General features: G+C 34.7%; 1 protein-coding gene across 5 annotated transcripts in view; it reads right to left on the bottom strand.

Moving 5' to 3' along the window:
• Window positions 1-23,942, bottom strand: part of Cdh8 (cadherin 8) — a 378,431-nt gene that overhangs the window by 40,424 nt on the left and 314,065 nt on the right. The gene's annotated exons all lie outside the window — the stretch shown is intronic.

Below are 23,942 nucleotides of genomic sequence, written 5' to 3'. Positions count from 1 at the left end.
TATACTCACAAACTGCTATTGCTTTGCACATTGCCTCAGTGGATCCCTTTCTACTTCTGAATTCCTAATAAGGCAGATTCTCAAGCTCATGTCAGGAAGACCTGAGCCATTGCTCAACTGAGACATACAGTATTACCAATTGCTACTGATGTCACTGACATGAATTTTGAGTATATATCTTTATAATTTTCTTTCCTTCCTCAGTTCTGTTCCCCTGGATTGGATAGGACATCATGACTTTAGCTCAAAATTTCTATAAAACTCAACTTGGGGATCACCTCTTAGAAATTCTAACTTCTTCGATGCATATCTTTGATGCTTTCTTGCCCCCACCCCCAGATTCAGTTCTTCAGCCCCTTTCCTAGCTCTGCAACAGAACACCAGCTTCAGATTCCCCTTCCCTCTGCCCACATTTCCCATGGATCCCATGGACCGTCCTCTCCTGAACTCCCTCACACAACTCTTAACTGCATGCCAGCAACTACAACATAAGGACACATTCTTAGTGTCCCTGTGAACACACCACTCCACCGGGCTAGTAAAACAGGCAGTATACAGCCATCCCACCCACAGAAGATCAAGAATAGAAACCAATGGAAAAACCATTTACTCAAAAAAAAAAAAACAACAAAAAACAAAACACAAAAAAAACCCCTATGAATCAGCACCTAGACCTATAATCACCCAAAATCCAGATGCCATGATGCCAGCCAGCATAAGAGCACAATCAATAAGATCCAGGGAATTAGGTCTCCTCTAGAACCTAGCTATCTTACCACAGCAGGTCCTGAATATTCCAACAGTGCTGAAGCACAAGAAAAAGATATTAAAACCAACTATACAATGATGATAGATGTCCATAAAGAGGAAATGAATAAATCCCCTAAAAAATCAGGAAAACACCAACAAAAAATTGGAGGAAAATTAATAAATCCCTTAAAGAAAGAGAGTAAAAATGAAGAAATAGTTGAAGGAAATGAATGAAACTTTTTAAGACCTAAAATTGAAGATAGAAACAATAGAGTAAACATAGACTGAGGGATTTATGGAAATGAAAAATTTAGGAATTTGAACAGAAACTCCAGAGGAAAACTTCACCAACAGAATGCCAGAAATAGAAGAGAGAATTTCAGTAATTGAAGACACAATAGAAGAAATGAATACATCAGTCAAAGAAATGTTTAATTTGAAAAATTCCTGACACAAAATGTACAGGAAAACTGGGGCACCACGAAAAGGCCAAGTGTAATAATGACAGAAATAATGAAAAGGAGAAAATTCAAGCTCAAAAACCAGAAAATACATTCAAGAACTTATTGATGAAAATTTCCTTATCCTAAAGAAGAAGATGTCAATAAAGGTACAAGCCACACACAGAAAACAACTGAATAGGACCAGTAAAGAAAGACCCCTTAGCACATAATAATCAGAACACTAAACACATGGAACAAAAAGAATATGAAAAGATGCAAGGGAAAAAGATCAAGTGACATATAAAGGCAGAAATATTATGACGGCATCAATTAAAAATGGAGACTCTAAAAGCCAGAAGGGCATGGACAGATGTGCTCAAGCCTCTAAGACACCTGAGATGAAACCTTGACTACTATACCCAGCAAAACTGTCAATCTTCATAGATGGGGAAAATAACATAGTCCATAATAAAGTCAAATTTGAACAATAACTATCTACAAATCCAGCCATATATACAGAAGGTGCTAGGAGGGAAGCTCCAAACAAAGGAAGTTAATTATATACATAAAAACACAGGAAATAAATAATCTCATACCAACAAAACAAAAAAAAATGAAGCATATCACTACCACTACCACCACCAACAACAAATAAAAGGAATCAATAATCATTGGTCATCTCAATATCAGTGATCTCAATTTCCTATAAAAAGACACAGACTAATAGAATGGATGGGAAAATAGGATCAATCCTTCTGCTGTATTAAATAACCACACCTCAATATCAAGAATAGACATTATCTTAAGGTAAAAGGTTGGAAAAATATTCCAAGAAAATGAACCTAAGAAACAAACTGCTATAGACATTTTTAATATCTGAAAAAAAATTCAAGACAAAATCCATCAAAAGAGATAGAGAATAACACTACATATGCATTAAAGGAAAATTTATATCACATATTGAACCTCATACACTGATAGTGGGGCACTTCACTACTGTAGATGTATCCAACCTTCTTATTAAATAATAAACACAGAACCAATGCAAAGTAGAAAGCCAAAAGGTCAGAGCTAAGAGCTAAAACGTTACCCTTCCTCCTGCGGTGGTCCTACCTCTCCGAACCAGAGCTACCCCTGTGTTAAAGTCTTTATATAGAGTTCCTGTCCTGCCTTCTCATTGGTTGTAAACCCAACCACATGACCGCCTCCTCACAGCCTGTCTGTATAGGCCTCCAGGTTTTCCATGATTGGTATTAAGATTAAAAGCATGTGTATCCAATAATGGCTGTATCCCTGAACACACAGAGACTTACCCAGCTCTGCCTACCAAGTGCTGGAATTACAAGCGTACGCTACCACTGCCCTGCTTTCCTATGGCTTGCTAATAGCTCTGACCCCCGGGCAACTTTATTTATTAACACACTACCTCACTCTCAGCAACTTACAGGTCATCCAGACAAAAAACTAAACAGAGAAATGCTGGAGCTAAAAGACATTATGAACAAATTGAATAGCCATAGAACATTTAACCCAAACAGAGAAGAATATACCTTCTTCTTTGCCCCTCATGGAACTTTCAACAAAATTGGCCACATACTCAGTCACAAAGCAAGTCTCAACAGATACAAGAAAATTGAAATAACTCCCTGCATGAATTAAAGCTATCAACAACATCAGAAAGCGTACAAATTCATCAAAACTAGTCAACTCTCTACTGTTTGAAAAAATCAGTCGAGACAGAAATTACAAAAGACGTTATAGACTTTCTAGAATCCAAAAGAAATGAATACACAGTATATCCAAACTCAAGGGATACAATGAAAGTGGTGTTAAGAGGAAAATTCATTGCACTAAAGCAAGATAAAGAAATTGAAAACATCTTATATAAGCAACTTAATAGGGTATCTGAAAGCTCTAGAACAAAAAGAAGTAAGCAAGAAAAGAAAATTAAACAGTGGTTCTTGAAGAAAGTGGATCATGACACTAATCTGCATTTCCTCATTCAATAGAATATCTTTCTAATGACTCACAGAAAAGGTATGGAATCACATTGTGTTAATTGCTCATGGATGAATAAAACTAACAGGAATTTATAAAAGATAGCATTTGTAATGTGTGACTATAATATTTTAAAAAATACATAGCACTAAAGAAAGGACGATTTATATACACTTACTCCTTCAATCAGGAGTTTTGAGGCAATTTGATCAATGTTTTGATTACTGTAGTAGATATCAAAGGTACATTGCTATCTACTTGAAAATTATTAATAAATTGTTAATGATAATATAAGGAATATCTTAAATATAGAGGTGTAAACCCAAGTTTTGGTGACCACACAGTTATTGCCAAAATTATAAGATATGTTTGATAGTACATGGCTCATGGTAAACATCTATAATGTTAGAAGAATTAACATACATATGAACTGACCAAGTCAATGTTTGAGTGGGAGTCATTCTGCTAATATGAATTTCAATGTTCTAACATAAATATGATGACTACTTCATAGGCCCATGAGCATCCTTTCTCTGGAGACTCATCTCTAAATGTTTGGACTTCTTATAGGCTGACAGTTGCCTACTTCTCATCAACACTTCCTACGACTATGCGTAATAGACACAGTTTGATTGATTCATTACTGAAGACTTCTCTATATTAAAAAAAAAGCATACTGTCTTATTTGCCTTCTACATTTATCTCTTCAGCAAGTACAGAAGTAGAATTATATATTTACTCAAATCTGCTGGAACTTTCCAACACCACAACACACATAAAACACACAGACGTGTGTGTGTGTGTGTGTGTGTGTGTGTGTGTGTGTGTGTGTGTGTGTACATATTAGGCTATATCTAGATATTACCAGTTAAGAACTTTTCTTTTTTTAATTGAAGCATAGATTATCCACTGCCTGATATTTTTCCCACTGTTAATGTTTAGTCTACACTCTTTGAATAGAATGGCGAACATTTATTGTTTTGCAGTAGTTTTTCTTTTCTGTCTTCCTCTGGAGAAAATTGTTGTTCAATAATGAATAGTTTTCTTATGTACTTTCTGCAACAAAAATGCTCATAATAGATCTCTCCACAACTCTGCTTCAGAACAATGGACTGCTACCTTGAGTATGTAATTAGGCATGAATCTTGCTTTCGCCTAGGAAGCAGTAAAGAATGGATGAGTTTCCTTTTCCCTATATTGGCAGTCTTATATAATCTTGTGAACATACATATACTACCTTTCCAGAGGATCAGATGTGTGTATATATGAAAATGCTCCCTTCTGACCCAGATAATACTAAACAAGCCATAATATACAGCAGGAGGCCTGTCTACACTTTTAGGTCTAGCAAAATCTAACCACATAAGAAGGGGCACCAAATTAACTGATTTTCTACCAGAGTTACGTGGTAAGCCCTTACTGCTAAAGATTGTACATAGTTTGGATACAGGACACCAAGAAATCAGTCTTACCTTGAGTTGAAAGCTCCCTCTCGGTTATAACTTTCAAGTGCCAGGAGGCACCACACAGGCTGCTCTGAGAGAAAGATCATAGTCTTCCCAAGCTGTAGACACAGCATGGTACAATAACATTCTGCCAGGGGGCAAGATATGGCCAGTTGTACACTGACTCTCTGGGATGGAGAGGGATAACCTGAAATATTTCTGATTGGATTTAAGACCTGCTCCACAGAAAGAAATATGTACATCATAAAACTGGTCAAAATCCCACAGATGAGAGGCCACAGGCTGTGGGGGATGTGTAAGATGAGTGAGATCTCCTACTGTTTTTTTTTTTTCCTAAATAGACATATAGCTTCAATGCTTTTGAAATTTTAATAAGCACACCAATAGACTAGTACTGCCCTCACTTGGGCATGAAATATCTTTTCACTAGAAGGAAGTTAATAGAAAAAGTCACAATTGGTCAATGTATTGCAAATCAATAATTGTTGAGTGCTCATCCCTAAACAGAGCATTTGTATTACTCCCTTCAAACCAAAGAGAATATTGAAAGAGAGGGCAGAAAGAATGTTAGAAACAAAAGATAGGAAGAGTTCTATGAAACCCTACCTTCTGGATACCGCATGGACTTTGCAATCATGAACACACAGCAACTGTGAATATCATATACAAGGCATGCATAGGGATGGAGCCCTTCAACATTTAAGCATGGATGTGGCTGGAGCAGGTTGGTGATGATCATGACATCCCAGCCATATTTGAAGATCTAGTGTCAATGAATGGTTTTCAAAGGATGAAGTATCATTTATTTCAACTGTGTAGCTACCGGTAAACTGTCCACATTTCAGTAAATAATCTTCTACAAGTAGTCCTAAACTCAGTGGGGTTTGGAAGAATCTTCAACACGGAAAATGGTGTACTTGGAAAGAAGAAGACCAGTAGGAGTGAGCAAGGGTAAATGAGGTAATGGGGAGGGAATATAATCACAACCCATTATTGACATGTATGCAGGGAATCATCAAAAATGATGTTAAACTTTAAAAATGAATTAATGAAATTAGAAATATAAAATTAAACATAAAAAAATCACAAAATTATCCTCATGAGCAAATAAATAACCTTGCTTTTTGGCTACTTATTTTTTGAGTAGTTTGATATATATTTAATCTTAGGATAGTTTGCTTTACAGAATAACCTTCTAATGAAGACATAATTACTTTAAAACAGGACACATCGTTAGAAACCTAAGAGGTATAATATCTTTTTTTAAGACTGATGGAGAAGATGCTGAAGAGGAAATTAGGGGACTTGAAGCAATTGCTGGAAGAGCAGCCCTTCTTAGTAAAACATATGAAGGTGATGAAACTATACAAACTCTACAGCAAACAGGGAAGATGTTACAGAACAGCAAAAGCATAATAAGAAACATATTTGGTAACAGGAACAATTTCCTCAGGGTTCTCTTCTCTTATTTTGGAGTTTTGTTAGTTCATGTTGAGTGTAAAAAGTAATTGGTTTCTTTATGACATTTGTATATACGCATATAAGGGATGTGGATCATATTCATTCCATCTGTTGTCTTTTCTTATCTACCTACCAGAGAAAATGACTTTTTACAAAATAATTATTACGGTGAATGTGATCAAAGCATTTTATATACCTCTATGAAACCTATTATATACACAATGGGACCCATTCTTTTGTATAAGAAAAATGCACGTATAAATATGTCAGGAATTTGCAGACCTTGGCAGGGTATTTTGTAGACAAAATGCTAAAAGTGTTAATTAGCTTATTTAAAAGAGAGACAGGCTGAAACACAACGATAAAAAAGAATTATTCATTTTAGAAGCCTAAATTAATGAAATTTAGTACTTATGGCTTCCTGGTTAGAAAACTCAATGCTATTCACTGGTCCTGTCTTTCAGTGCAGGAAATGATTCTCACAGGATAAGCTGTCTAGGACAGAAATCAGCAGACATATGGACAAAGTTTAATGTGTCACCTGCTTGTATAGGTACAGTTGTGTCAGTTTACATATTGCTCATTAGGTGCTGTATCAGTGGAGGCAGAAAAAATGGATATAATAGTGAGAATGGACCTCACAATGCCTTTTCTGAATCCGTAGAAGAAAATGAGTGCACTCATAGTATAGAATAAGATAACATTTAAAAGTCTGGAAACATTTGCTAAGACATCTAAAGCACTTTCAGATTATACTTCTAGATATTCCTGACAATCTGATGCCATTTAAGAATATTAAACACTTTGATGATATTGTTATTCTATTGTTATTAAATGAGTTATGTGTAAAAATAACACTTGCTGAGGACAGTGGGTATTGTGAAGTGCTAGAGCAGTCTTAAAGGAAAGATAAAGATCAATGAAGTATGAAGTATGTGAATAAAATGAAGGCCCATAAGTTTTACAAATATATATAAATATTCTGAATTCTAAGCAAATAGTAGCAGCAGATGCATGCTATAGAAAGAGCACATTCTGTTTTTCAGGCTTCTCACATGCATTATCATTAACTGTAACAATTAAAGAATTGAGCAGAGAATAAATCCTAGCTATGATTACACATCAAGCTCCACGGCAACAGCTTCCTCTTACTATCACACTTAATTCTTAAAGCATCTCCACAAATTCAAAAATAAGGCAGCAAACCCCAAAGTCATTAAAAAATGAATTCAGTGGCTTGCTATTCTTGTCTGATGATCTAAAACTTAAGTATTTATTCTTGTTTATCTATTTGTTTGTTTATTTACTTATTTATCTATTTTACCAGTGCCATTTGACTCTGGCAGAGAAAAGTGTCTGATATTCATCATTTCTTGGCAGGGACAACATAGATATTGACTATGGGTTAATCTACATTGTTCAGAGTGTCTTTCTGAAAGCACAATGAGAGTGTAGAGAAGTGGGTTTACTCAACATATTGTGTTCCAATGTGAACCAAATTGAGTATAGAGCCTCTTTCACTTGCATGGATTACAGTTGTAAGTAAGTTTATAGCAAGACAGAGCCCTATGCTTTGTTTCCAGATTATTATAAGTGGGCATTTTGTGGGTGATGAGAGCTGGTTATACTGTGGATCCTAGGTGATGGGACATCCACAAGGTCTGTGGTCATTTTTCTAACCAATGTTTCATTCACAGAAGCACCATATGTGTGTAATATAAAAAAAAGACATATAAATATTTGTCTGACAAAAAGATGACAGAAGGGTAAAATAACCAAACTGTATTATCTGCAGACATAGTAATGTCCTGATGAAACCTGTTTCCTGGCACAAGTAATAAATGATAATTTTTAAAGAATGTCTGGTTGATAAAAATACAGAATGAGCCGGACGGTGGTGGTGCACACTTTAATCCCAGCACTCAGGAGGCAGAGGCAGGCAGATCTCTGTGATTTGGAGGCCAGCATGGGCTACAGAGTGAGTTCCAGGACAGGCTCCAAAGCTACCTTTCGAGACAGAGAAACCCTGTCTCAAAAAACCAAAAAAAAAAAAAAAAATACAGAATGCATTCATTCTGGACAAATTCCTATCATATAGATGGGACTCCTGGGAGATAAGAGAAAAACAAAACAAAACAAAATCAGATAAGATGTAGAAAATGATTCTGTAATTGCCCCTTTAGACCAAAAAGTTATCTGCATTTTTAGACCACAGAGTGCAATGTCCTGTTTTAAGGACTTGACAAATAGAAAACATTCATTCATTTGGGCAGTCTTCAGATAAGGTTGACTATATTCAGGGTAATTGATAATGACCTCTAATATTAAAGGATCAGTGCAGCCTAGCATACTTCCTCCAACTGTGAAATCATAATACATTATCAATGTATCCTGGATTATAAAGGCACCTCCAGCAGCAATTCATTGCAATAGACAAGACAATAAATAATATATAAATAATCATTTCTTAGTAATATTCAGAAAATAAATGCAGTCTAAAACAATATTGTTGTAGTCAAAGGAAAAAAATAAAATTTGAGTAAAGACTAATGTAGCTTTCAAAGTATTTCTTAAACTGATTTATTATCTCTGAGATGCATAGGCACTGAAGTATTTGTGGATGTTTCAAAATGACCTGCTTTTCATGAACATCAGACTTTTGATCTATCTGCAGAAAAAAAAATGGATTGATAGCTGCTATCAAATTTGATAGCAGATTCTGGATATAAAAAAAAGTTTTCATGTTGTAAAATTTTAGCTGTCTGTCACTTACATTATATTATGTCACATCTCACAGTGACATATCGCCATGTCATGCAATGTAGATCACATACTAAACAACGGCAATTCATAACTTCCTGAAGAGGAGAGTTTTTTCTTACCAAAGGGCTTCCCAGGGAAAGTGAAGGAATTCCTTCACTGAGGTCAACCACAGCATTGACACCACTGGCCTACCCATGCTGCCTACCTGACTCTGTATTTACTAAATCAGACTTCCATTTAAAATCGACCTTCCTCTGCTTTTTCTGACTGTGATGGAGCTATCAATCAAGGCACTCCAGCGGACAGAGAGGACTTAGAAGCAAAGGGCTTCTGTTAGCTAAATGATGAGTGTGAATTAAAGGCAGGTTCACTTTAGCAAAACTACAGACTTATGGACTAAAACGACTGACAATGAGATGATGTACCTTTGAAACTAAGACAGAGGCACTTCATAAGTTTTCAGGGGAATTACAGGGTGATTTTTTAGTATCTTGTTTTCCACAGACAGGTTACATACAGAGAACAGCTATCATAATGGAATAGCAGATCTGAGAGCATTTTACCACTGTAAATACAGAGAACTGCTCAGTCAGATCAATTGTCCATAATCTAGGCCAAACATAACCACAGTTTGAAGAACTAACACAGAATATATGATAGACAAGTCCTCTCATTCCACAAGTCGAGCCATGAGATCTATGCAGGCCTTCTCATCTGAAAGCTAGCATTTGTGTTCTCTAGTGAAGTAAGCATATGACAGAAGTAGTGGGTTATGAAAGACCACATCATGAAATGTCCTTCTAGCACATGGCAGTGATCATTAGACAAGCCATTTAAACCTTGCATATTTTTGGTTCTTGAGCCCATTTTTATTTATGGTGTAGATAATTTAAATGGGAATTCTACCACTTGCAATTCATTTAGTTTAGTAAATTCATTGGTCTCTCTAGGTCCTTTGAGGGAAATGCTTTAGAATGAAGCTGCATTAAATGTTTTCACTTACTCTTCTTCAGTCAGAATGACCATTTATTGAGGTCATTGAAAATCGTTTGTTTGATTTTTATCATGCTGTAAACATTTCTGTCATTTCTCACTATCAATCTGTGGCCTCTGATTACATATATATATATATATATATATATATATATATATATATATATATATGTGTGTGTGTGTGTGTGTGTGTGTGTGTGTGTGTGTGTGTATGTGTGTACATGTATACACGTATATATATGAATATATGACTATGAAGCCCAAAAAGAGAAGAATTATAAGGGATTATGTGTAGTACTAGGCTTACATTCATGCTATTCATGGGCATCCTACTTTCTACAACTTTTATCTGAATCATAGTTTTTCCTTTTATGCCCTGGCTACTGTATTCCATGTATATTGACAGACACAGGCTCATAGTAATGTGATTTTTTTTTTTACTTCCATAATCTTAACACAAATGGACCAAGTGGTGAGGCTATCAGGGATTCTGGAGTTTATCAGGAAATATTAACCTCTCCCAGTTTATCATTATAACTGTATTTTGGGAGTAGTAGTCTGAGTTACACTTAATAGAATTTACAACATTCCTAACATAGGACTCCGCTTATAACCTCAGCATCTCTGTGGAAGCAATCACAACCCAACATAACCATAACAAACCAGCTTAGCTCCCTAGTGTCCTGTAGAAAGACAATTAGAGGTGGCATTATTTAAGGCTTGACTCTTTGTACTGCCTGGTTTTATGTCAATTTGACTCAAAGTAGAGAAAGTTGAAAGAAAAGAAACTCAATTGAGAAAATGCCTCCATAAGATAGGATGTAGGCAAATCTGTAGGTTATTTTCTTAATTAGTGATTGATGGGGGAGGGCCCGGTTGATTGTGTGTGGTGCCATCCCTGAGTTGGTGGTCTATAAGAAACCTGAAGGGCAAGTCATGAGGAGGAAGCCGGTAAACCGTACCCCTCCATGGTCTCTGCAGAAGCTGCTTCCTTCAGGCTCCTACCTGGTTTGAGTCTCTGATTTGTCTTCCCACAATGAACTGTGACTTGGAACACATAAGCCAAATAAGCCTTCTTGCCCAGGATGATTTTTGTCACATTGTTTCCTCACAGTAATAGAAAAATCTAACTAAGACAATAGTTCCTAAGTAGTTTATATTCTTTGTTCTTGGAAATTCTGATGCCATATTATCCCTTTAAATAAAAACCTACTTATTCGTTGAAATCACAGTATATAGAGACAAATAGGGAAGACTTCCAAGTAGAGATTCCTGAGCTATTGTGATTTTTTTCAAACATATTACTAGCATAAGCCACTAACGGTTTTCCCTGAGACAAGGTCTCACCAACTTACAATTAGGTTCCATGTGGATTATTGTTAAGCAAGTTCTAAGATTATTATCAGTGTATATTTATTGTGCAAATGAAGTATTTCACTGTGAAACTTATGTGTATGGATGTATGTGTCATGTAATTTGCCTGTATTCACATTCCTATTGTTTGCTCTTTTGGCCTCTCCCTTTAATCTTCTTCTTCCCAGATAGTTAGTTCTACCTCTACTTTCATTTCACATACACACACACACACACACACACACACACACACACACACACACACCCACACACACCTATGTATATAAGTGTATATATATATATATATATATATATATATATATATATACATAGGTGTGTGTGTATTCATGTATATGTATGCTTATAAAACTAAATGATTGAAACACAAGCATATGTCATTTTCAAGGAAAATGTTTGGGACAAGAAATCAGATATTAAGTGACATAAATCAGACACCTTAAGAACACCTCTACCCTCTATAAACAGCAATATTCTCTTGAGAATCAAAGGCCCCAATAAATGAAGCTCCCAGATGCTAAAACTCCAAGTTATGTTCTAAAAACTATGACTCAATAAATACTTCAATGATCCATTTCAATGAGAACCTTGCATAACTAAGATTTGGATTTTATGATCTCTGATTTCAATTAATATTGGAAATCATACATTTAGGTTTGGGCCTGGAGCTTAAAGAGAGAGAGTTTGCCTTGTATGCATGATCTCAGTTCAAATCACAATAATGACATCAAAGAGTACTTTTTATGGAAATAAACAAGTAATTCCTTGCTAATCATACATCAGTTATTTTCAAAGATATTCTATAAAGGAACTAAGCAATTGATTAATATAATGAAATCAATGATTCCCTTTGAAAATGTCTTTCTTTTAACTTACAATGTGTCTACACTTTATGTCACTCAGTGTGTTGATCTCGATTACATCATTTCCAACAGTAATTTTATTATGATTAAGTTCTTGTAATTTTCTTTCAGTTCTGTTTATAAATAAGTACACAGTTCTTGGTTTCATCCATTGAAATATTGAAAATTCTAGTTTTTCTTTTATTTCCTCTTGTTTTAGTTGTATTTTGTGCTAGTTGTATTTTGTCTACTTGACACAAACCTAGAAATATATGGAAAGGAGGAATCTAAATTGATAGTTGGATCCATAAGATTGCCTTCTAGGCAAGTCTGTGCAGACATTTTTTCTTGATTTGTGGTTTATATGGAAGATCCTAGCCCATTGACTGTGATGGCACCCCTGTAAGGGTTTAACCTGGGTATACAAGAAGGCAAGCTGAGCAGCCAGGGAAAACAAGCAAGTTCTGGATGATGTGGACACAGACACGAAGTTAAGTTTAAAGTTTGCTAATTATGAACATGATACCCTATAGGTATCAAGGTAAAGAGAACATGTGTATGACTCAGGACTTTTACATTTAGGTGTACCTCACTTTAAATCATTAAGACTTCAGGCTGCTATTTCTAAACAGTATAGGAATACTGTTGATATGGAATCATAGTGCTACAGGAAGTCTTATCATCTATATACATTATCTATCTATCTATCTATCTATCTATCTATCTATCTATCTATCTATCTATTAACCATCTACCTATCTATCTATTTAGAGATGTCAGAGGACAACTCGTGAAAATCAGTTTTTTCCTTATACTATATCAGACTAGGAGATCAAATTCAAGCACTCTGACTGAGACATAGACACTGTTTTACCCATTTAACAAAATAGTAAGCCATTCTAAATACTTTTTCCTTCTTTTTAATGGATACTAGATGTTTAAGATCTCTAAAATTAAAAAAAAAATCCTCATTAGTATATTATACTAATATATATATGAATATAATACATGCAATAGACAATTTCCTTTTGTCTTTTTTTTTTAATTTCCAGTTTCACACAAACTGATATTGGGACATCTTTTCCCAGTGTATAACTGAAGATGAATCCATTATTTGAAAAATAAAAGCACATTTTGTGAAAAAGAGAAAGTAAAATACAAGCAATTTTCTTTTCTTCTTTTCTTTCTTTCTTTTCTTTTCCTTTGATTTTTCGAGACAGGATTTCTCTGTGTAGTTTTGATGCCTGTCCTGGATCTCACTCTGTAGACCAGGCTGGCCTCAACCTCACAGAGATCTGCCTGCCTCTGCTTCCCCAGTTTTGGGAATAAAGGTGTGCACCACAACTGCCCGGCCATGAGCAATTTTCTTAACCAACCATTCCAGGAATAAATCATCAGGTGGTTTTCAAAGATAGTTGGTGACCAGTAAGACTGAAATCAGTATCTGACCTGGTTTACTCCTCTGTAGTGCACAAAAAAATGACAGATGGCAGGTCGTGTAAAGTATTAGAAGAAAATATCCACATATTTTAATTATTGTATCACTTGAACATAAAACACTAGTGAAAATGTACATGCTTATCTTAAAATCATTAAAGAACTGTCAAATTCCAAAATCATGAGAATCCCAAATTCCAAAAATTCATGAACTTGATTCATAATTTTTATAATCATGCCTTGTATTTTCCAAACAACTATATTTATACCATATGATGTTACTTATATTACATCTTAAATAAATTTTTTGAAAATGTTACCATCATTTTAGACATTTGCTAATGTTAATACTCAGGACAACTTATTCCTCATTTCCTCTCTTTACCTAATCACATCACCTACACATAATTAACTATACCTATATTTTGTTTTGTTGCCTTGAGAAATATAATTAAGAACAATTATCTTTTCACCATTATGAAATTTTCCATGGGAAAATTTAACCATAAATATTTATAAAAAATATAATTTAGTGCTGACTTAAATGTTTCAGAACATATCCAAAATTATGTTTTGTCATCTATCATCTATCTGTCTGTCTGTCTGTCAATGTATGTATTCTGTCTATGTATATGTGAATTTATACATGTGTTAGTGGGTGAATGTATACAACTGTATTTATGTGGAAGACTGAAGTTAGTATCTTGTATCTTCTCAATCATTTTCCACGTCACTTTTTGAGACAGGGTCTTTCACTAAACCCAAAGCTCATCAGTTCTAACACACTGGCTTGCCAATGAGCTCCAGAAGTGATCCCTGTCTTTAGCTGCCTCATGTCCTAGTCAATTGTGTGCAATGGATGAACACCACCCTGCCAGACTTTTTATATGAGTGTTGTATTTAAAATTAGGCCCTCATTCATAGGCAGAAAACACTGTGGCTACTGATTCATCTCCCCAGCTGCCATTTTTAAGTTTTTTTTTAAGATACACTGGCATAATTTTGCATGTGTATTACTGATGTTTATCTGCTTTTCTGTATTAGACTGTGTACACATATAAGCAGATCTTGAGTGTGAATCACTTAATATCCTACAATAAACATCAAAATAAGATATAAACCCATAAGAATAGCAGAAACATTACTTTTCTTTCTGCAACCAGAAAAGTCTAGTGGTCATGTAGTTTATTGCTAACCTGGAGTATTTCCTGACACTTTCAATTTTAAAACAATGTTGGCCTATTCTTTTACCCTTTATGTGAATCACCAGTATATCAAAACTTCCCATACTAAATGTGTAAGGTATAGAGAAATCTTACTTTTTCAGGACTCTTCTCTTCTGAAACATCTTTGTGACAAATAAAAATTGAATCAAATAATCAAATACCTCAAGAGACTTCTTTCATTTCCTTGACTCTCTCTATAGAAGATATGAAGAATTGCTAAAATCTGAAATATTGGAAACACCTCCCATTTGCTTTATGAATTCTCCCAGTGTATGGGAACAGTTTAATACCCTGCTATGTCAAGAATTCTGCCACAATGTAGTAGAAAGGGACACTTTAATGTTATAGAACAGTAATATTTTAACAATAGTTTCTAGTATCTTAATACATGGAGATGTTATCCTGCAATTTCTAGAGTAAATATCACTTCCATATATTTGCATGATTTCTCTTGAAAGTTGAGAAAGAAAACAAAGTATATTGGTTGCTACATAAATTGCAGGTTCTTCCCTTGGCTTTTTTCTCCATTATTGCATTTGTTCATCATAGCAATTCCTTTTTAATAGTATGTTCTATTATAGAATGTTAAACGGGTTATCCAATCATCCTTTAGCTAGTGATCCTATTTGTAATATTCCTTCTGGTTGTACAGTTTTCTGCATCCAGTGTATTAGAATTGTTGAGCCTTAGTAGTCTAGCAGCATCAGTTTCATTGATGACTTGTAGAAGGTGAAGTCCCAGGTTGAGGGGGAAGTAAATGATAAAGTGACCTTCACGAAATTAGTATAGACTAACCAAAGAAAATAAAAGAAGTTGTAGAAAGATGGCTGTACTCAGTCTACTATGTAAAGATTAATTTTGTTTCCCAAATCACTAATAGAAGCAGTCTCAAAAGTCAGATAATAATTCAGTTAAGCAATTGAGGGAAGTAATTCTAGTAAGCAAGCTTCAGGTATGGAATCAAAGCTACTAAGTAACCCATCCTGGTGTATATGTAGTAATTACTATCTTCCTTTACAAAGTACATCAGCCATTCTCCCTTATAGCATCTATAGGAGCTTATAGGCTAGGCAGTAGACACAATATGTACCCAACTTCATGCCCAGAAATCAATCTAATGCCTTCTTTATAAATTAGATGGCCTCTGTAAATATTATATACTGAGAATAAGCTAACACTTTCCTTGATTAACAAGACAGCCATGCATGGAAGTAGGTAGAGGCATGAATTATGTGTAATGAAACTGGATCACAACTATTACATTTTCATAAACAAAATAGAATTGATATTCACATAAAACACATTGTATGGTCACTGAAATCACCATACCCACAGGTCACTATGTGTTTGTAAAGGACTCACCAATATATCTTGACCTTGCAGCTATACACACACAGTACTAGTGTGCTTCAACATCCCTCATCCAAACTTTCTCATGACAGAAGCATCAATAAGAAATTCAGTCGAGAATCAGCTGTCTGTGATTATAGATTGATATCATCACTCTGAGTAGCCAATTCTTCTTTAAGATGGAAATGATAGAATCAGTGAAAACTAATTCTTTTTTATGTAGGAGTAGGTTCACAAATTGGATAAGGTCTAAGGGAACTTTATGACAGCATAGAAGTTAGAATGTGGATCATTCCACCCTAAATCAGAGTACTCTGCAGAACAGCCTATGAATTTCTACACTATATGACAAATACTCCTGCTAAATTATGGCATCCTCTTGGAGAATTCAATTGGTATTCAAAAAGTGAATCCCGAGGAGAACAAAATACACTATATAGGAGGAAAAGTCAATATCTATTTTATTCACTACTTTATTCCCAACTCACAGAGCACTCTCTGACATGTGTGAGCCACAAAATAAATGGATATCAAATAAATGAATGAGCGAATAAAGATATGATATATTATTAATAACCTTAGAGTACGTGAAGGAGACATTTCTGGATTCACATCTGCCTTAGCAGGAACCATGAGGCACTGCAAAGGAAAGCAAAGAGGGCACACTTCACCAAACCTGACAACAATAAAGACGAGGAGCAGGATCCTTGAGCGATTACCAATGACTAGAAATTAGCTAGAGAGAGAAGGCAATGAGTGCAAGGTTTACACTCCACAAAGAGTGAAGGGGAAGGAATTTGATGTCTAACTAGTGTGGCATTTTAATCTAAAGAATGAACCAAGAATTTACGGGCAGAATGGCGGAAATAGAATTGACAGCACACTTTAACGACCTGTTGTTTCATTTTTAATGGACCCTAACCTTGTAATTATCATTCAATACCAGCCCAGTTCACTATTCATATGTTATTCCAGTTTTTAAAACGGTGTCATTCCACTCGACTCTCAAATATACCATTTTCCAAGAACTCTATGCATTTTCTAATGGTCTGGAAAAATTCCAAAACTTTGTTGCTTTTTATTTTATTTTTCTGTTTTACCATAATAAGTGAAGTAGTCAATGAACCACCTAGGTTATACAAATAATCCTCTTTCCATTTTCTCATTTACCTCTGCTTTACTCATGATAAAAGCTCACTGACATGTTTGAGTGCTGGCTCACTATATGAGGACCAATAAGACGTAGTATTAGCTAACCCTCAAACGCCTATTTCTGGCTTATTTGTAATGTTTTTATTTTTAACATTGAGTGGATATAACAGATTGGTGATGCACAATAAGAACCGCATAAGAAAGAGAAGAAAGAGAGCAGTTAGCTAGCATTTATTTCCAATTTCCCACATTGCTCACAATAGCATTTTTGCTTTCATTCACTTAATGTTTTAGTATTAAGAACAGCATAGGAGTAAATATTATTTGCAGCTGAGAGTTAACATAAAAATACAGTTCCTTTCTTTGTACAAGTTCTGATAGATGATAAACAGAAGGCTAAAGTTCCAAATGTGCATATTGCTTATTATGAAACCTGAGATTTCTGTTTTCCTGGGTTCTCTTTAATCCTTTATTATAATTCAAACCAGCCAACTTTTGCAGTGTTAGCTATGTACATTCCCCACTCTCATGTTGTCATCAATCAATTTCCATCCCTTCTTTCACCACTTCTTATCTACATCTAGCTTCTATCTACTACCATAAGCTGTGGGAACCTCAGGGGTTGGTGTGCATCATTCAGGTCACATGCCCAGACAGGATGTCTTGTATGCCTAATGTTTTGTCTACAAACTGTTCAAATTAATTCAAAATGCAAACTTCTGTGCTGAACAGAGATGAGATGACTGTCAACTACATTTAGTACTTTTTTTTTTAAGAAAAGGAAAATTTGCATAGATTGACAGTTCATTTTGTTTTCACATTCAATTTTTACTCTAGATTCTGTTTTTCAGAGCAGAGTCATGTTCATTTGATACCCACAGATTCCTAAGATCTATTCCTAAGCTTGGAAATCGATGATAAGCCAGTAAATAGCATTATTCTTCAATGACATAAACAGTAACAGTGTGCAAATAAACCTGACTAAAAGCAAACAGCAACCACAAAACAAAACTCTAAGTTGTTCTATACACATCTGCTGGTATTCAGCAAACCCCTATATTTTTCTTTCAAAGCTGTTGAGAATAAAATATCTCAGAGAACAACATTGTCAAAGAGTCTATGCTCTAGTATCTTGAAAATAAAAAAAAAATGTAACTTTAAGGTAAATGTGCACATATGGTTTAGTATTTTTTTCAAAGCTCTCATTTAAAGGAATGTTCTTGATATAGGAAACTTCATGGAGTTAGGGAGAAACCTGATGCTAGGAAAATTCCCAGGAATCCACAAGGATGACTCCTAGCAGTAGTGGGGAGGGTGCCTGAACTGGCCTTCCCCTGTAATCAGATTAGTGACTACCCTAATTGTCATCATAGAACCTACATCCAGTAAATGATAGAAGTAGATGCAGAGATCCACAGCCAAGCACTGGGCTGAGCTCCTGGAGTTCAGTTGAAGTGAGGGAGGTTGGATTATTTGAGCAAGAGGGGTCAAGATCATGGTAGGGAAACCCACAGAGACAGATGAACCAAGTTTGTGAGAATTCAGAGTCTGGAATGACAGCTGGGGAACCTGCATGGGACCGAACTAGACCCTCTGAATGTGGGTAGCAGTTGTGTGGTTTGATCTGTGTGTGGGGCCCCTGGCAATGGGACCAAGACTTATCCCAGGTACATGAGTGCATGAACTGACTTTTTGGAGCCCATTCCCTGTGGTGGGATACCTTGCTCAGCCTTGATACAGTGGGAAGGGGCTCTGTCCTGCCTCAACTTGGTATGCCAGACTTTGTTGACTCCCCAAGAGAGGCCTTATCCCTTATGAGGAGTGGATTGGTGGCTAAGGTGGGGGGAAGTGAGGGGGAGCAGGAGAAGGGAAAGGAGGGGGAGCTGTGGTTGGCATGTAAAATGAAAAAGAAAATTAAAAAAAAATTAGCCAGGAAAAAAAGAATATTCTATAAGGACAGGAAATGATTGCTAGCAAATTGACAGAGGAGTTCTGATAGAAATAACTTTGACAATACACATAAATTTATGCGTTTCTAAATTAAATACCAGTGGTTGTCAGTGTCTGAACTAAATTATCTCCCATAACACACGTTGAAAACTAGACAGTAAGGGCATTTTTTTTTATCTGAACAGAGTAATGTTTTTAAGATTTTTTTCACTATTTGCAAAGGAAATTCTTTGTTTCTGAAGATGTATTTACCCTATGATATTTTTTTTAAAAATATGGAAACTACAATCTAACATGAGGTCAAGTAAATAAAATCTCCCAATTCTCGGAATTCAATTGTATAGTCATAAATAATTTAATGAAACAGAATAGATCTATTTTTAACTCTTAACTTATATTTTTTCTGTAATTAAAATTTATAAAACATAAATGGGTTTTTATCAACAACATGTTGCTGATAAGCATACCAATAAATAATAAATTATGCATTACTAAAGTAGAAGACTTTTCAATATTATATATAGTCTTATTTTATATATTATAGAGTTCCCCCTGATTTCTTGGTGAAAACTGAGTCATGCATTTTATGATTGAAAAGGAAGTCCCATATTGTTTATGAGCAATGGTTGAAAAATATATGGAAATATCAGCTGTTTTGTTTTGGTTTTTGGTGGGGGGGATATGCTATGGGAATGTTTACTATAGAAATTGAATGCAGTGTTCCCATAGTGGAATAAAGAAAAGACATCCCTTATCATATTCACACAGCCACTATATATATATATATATATATATATATATATATATATATATATATATATATATATATATATATATATATATATATAGTCTGGAAAAAATATATATAGTCTGGAAAAAAGTAGTAACAATGCATGTGGTATTGCTAAAGGATGGTGTCCCTAGTAATAGACACTTGAGAAAAGAAATGTAATTTATAATAGACTTTTCTTAGGTCAAATAATCCTAGAATGATGGAAGAAGTAAGGAGGCCTTTGCTAGTTTGAAAGAGCATTCATGACTTATCCACTAGCTGTTAATCAACCAAAAGAGCTAATGTTCAAGTTCAGCCTGGAGGCATTTAACTCACTTCACTACAGAAGAAAGAGGAAACTTTCTTCATCCTGAATAGAAGAAAAGACTTCTTGATGGTTCCAGGGGAGGGAAGATGTTCAGTCTGGCTGGCTTGTGATCAGAAAAAAATCTGCTTTAGGTTTAGGCCACAAATTTTGATTTGGGGAAAATAAGAGTTTGAAATTAACTGACAAAAATCAAAGGTTAAAAAAACAAAACAACAAACAAACAACAACAAAAAATGTTGACAATCTAGGCAAATGTCTCACATCGAGTTCCCACAACTCAGCATTAGGATAGTAAGAGAGTCAAAGCTTTGAAAAGTGAGTAACCACTGTGGAGAGAAATCTGAGCTTCAGTTTAGTGAAAGAGCTTAACAAAAAATTTTTTTCTACTCACAACTAAATCTCAGAACCTTATCCCTTCTCCTCCTTGTTCTTCTTTTATAAGTCTTTTGTCTTTCTAAAATAAGACCTTGGGGAATGTAAGGAGATTGATTGCAAAGCCTTTCAGTGAGTATCAGTGTCATTGTCGATGATGTCACTGAAAATTACTGCTCTGTATATGCAAAGAATCTATGGAGAAAAAGTTTTAAAGAGGCCTAGTTGGAATGATATGCTAGAGAAGTTATAAAGGGTTAAGAAATAATATTCATATATAAAAAGATCATGTCCTATTTACTGATGAGTGGTTTTCCACATCCTCAGAGATGTCTCAGTCTGAGTTTATATATATCATCATAGCACAGGTCCGTGGAAGCTAGGTGCTGTTATCCTGGTATTACAGATGAGAAAACCGATATTCACAGTAACTTATCTATAGAAATAATATTTTACAGTAAATATTTTGATAGGATTAAATGTATAAAACATATATTCTTGAAGTAGGCCATCAGTTGAATTTGAATTCCTAAGAAAAGACATGAATAATAATTTAATTTGAATAATAAATATTTTATAGATATTGAGCTAATGAAGACATATTTACTAAAAAGCTCTATTCAGCATTCATGCAATTTCCATTATCAAAATTATTTGTTCAGAGTGAGATTCTTATTTATGTTTTTCTTTGTAGTGCTGGTGTTTGGCCTCACTGCCTCATGTATACTACTTCGATGGTTCCTCACTGAGAGTCTATGACAGTCCTTGAGTGGATGTCTTTTAGCAGTACTTAATGGTAACTAAAAGGTGTCCAAGGGGAGGGGAAACAACTTAATTTGAGATTCTGATTCTTTTCCTAGATTTTTCTCCAGCCTAACTAAGTACAGACTAATTTTAAGTTCACTGTGTATTTCCTCTAAAGAGCTCTCCTTAAAGAAAAGAGCTTCACAGTATTCTCCTTTCACGTGTTAAATCAGTTCAATATTTTGATACAAGCCACAAGAGTTCCCATCTCAGCAGCCAGTGATGCTGCAATTCCAGTCAAAAACTATTTTACCTACAGTGTTCAGGCTGGAGAAAAGCAGGTTCTGCAGACCTCAGATTTCCTGAAAGCAAGATATTTTGGTATCTGTAAAAGGCCCATTTATCTTCCTTGTCTTCTTGTACTGAATTGTTGGGTATTTTCCATTTGCACAGTTAGAATTGAAACCAATACTGAAATGCAGTCAGCAAAACTCTTTGTTTATAAATTCACCCAATTATAAAATGAAGAAGCCTATATAACTTTACCATATTGTCTATACCATAAAATTAAAAGATTCAAGGTGCTCTGAATTTTAGGTGTGCATAATATAAATGGCTCTTCATATTTGACCTTCCATGTTCCCTTCCTCCATATTGAAAATGGCTATCTTATTATGTTAGAAACGTTATTACTATATACTTAGAAGGAGAATTATTTGTGAAATCATTCAACTGTGTAGTTTGAAAGAGACAGCTCATTTCTATCTTATTTTGTCTTTGATTATGAGTTAGTGAAGTGAAAATTGCATGAGGACCAATCTATTTAAGAAGAACGATCACAATAATTTTGAGTTGGAAGGCATGACTGCAAGTTCCTCAGAAAATGCACAGCTTTTCAACTGTCTCCATGAAGTGGGAGAGTAATTCATCCATCAAGAGTGGATTTGAATGTATTAGACAATGCAAAATTTTTAAATGGCTTATTCTCATAGTCTTAAATATATAAATCATGATTATCTCTGTTGCAAAGCATCAATTCCTAATCATTAAAAGTACAGATTAAGAAGGAAATAAATGGATAATAGCTATAAATATATTTAGAGTATTTGATTTTATCCTAAGCTTCCAACATTAGATATCACAGTAAATAATAAAAATATCAACATCAACGTTAGAGTCTCCCATCATTAACACTGAAAATAATTACAAACTGTGTACCAGCTTCCCGCTTCACCATCTATATGTCTATCTACTATATATCTATCCATCTATACAAACCTTTTAAAATTGGCAAACTCTTTGATTATTTTAATTGTTTTCATATATTATCAAGACACCTTGTTTTCATCCTTTTTCACAGTAAGTATCCATACAGCAAAGCAGTAGTAGCCTATGAATCAGTTCATGAATTTACAATCTAGGCAAAGGCAAATTGTGTATAAACTTTACATATCTACTCTAAAGGCATTCAGCATCATGATTTATTCTATGAGGGGATGTTGAATATTTGGATCCTGATTCCGAAGTCACAGTGAACAAATGCCTTACATTCTACAAGACAGTCCTAGTTTATGATGTTTTCCGGACATAAATATGAACAGCAGCTCTTTCCTCTTTAATAAAAATATTCCCCCTTAGAAAAACAAATTTTGCAGTCACAATTTGCAAAACAAATGACTATATGATTTAAAATGAACAATTGTAGTACACAGAGTGCCTTTTTTTATTCTGAGCTGTTTTGTAACACCCAGTCTTCTTTTCAGACCTAAGAGATAGGCCAAATTTTGGGCTTCTATTTTCTAGTTATAAAACAAAACACACAATCGGTGCAACTTTAAATACTCCTCTGAAAGGTTATCGAAATGTGTAACACAACATTTCTATTGTTTTTTTTCCACTAATTCCAAAATTTCAGAGAGAACAGATGAAATCTGTTCATTATTAGATGACATTTTCCCTTCAGAAATATTGTCCTTTTAAATAGAGGCAGAAATTAGACTTTATCTGGAATCCAGTAATTTACCTTCTCATTCATCCAACACTTGTGTACAGTGTCTTCCAGGGCCACTACTATAAAAAGGCAAGTCTTTAAATTATGGAATGGACAGAAAAAAAAATAAGTTCTCTGAATATAAAGAATGAGAACATATTCCTTTATATGGACATTTTAAATGTAGGATATTTTATACAAAAATAATCTAGACACCAATTAGCTCATGATCAACATAAGCAGGGGCCACATTAGTCTAGATTCTCAGATTAGTTTGGTGTTTATCAATGGGCTTTTAGCATAGGCATATACACAAGATTTCCATAAAAGACGAATCCTTCATGTCTTCATAAGAGAACAAAAATAATATTCTTGGATAAGAGTTTCTGATTGGTATGACTAACATGCAAGTATTGCATCTTTAAGGAGAGAGACCGAAATGTTGACATTTTAATGTTTATGATAGTGGAAGCCAGCTAGGTGAGTAATGTCTGTATATTGACCTTCTTGCTTTCTTTTCTGTGATGCATCTAC

Source organism: Peromyscus californicus, unplaced genomic scaffold (genome assembly GCF_007827085.1).
Source record: "Peromyscus californicus insignis strain IS unplaced genomic scaffold, ASM782708v3 Scaffold_8__1_contigs__length_139910024, whole genome shotgun sequence".
Classification (NCBI taxonomy): domain Eukaryota; kingdom Metazoa; phylum Chordata; class Mammalia; order Rodentia; family Cricetidae; genus Peromyscus; species Peromyscus californicus.
Note: the sequence above shows the minus strand (reverse complement) of the source record. Positions and strands in the feature narration are given on the sequence as shown.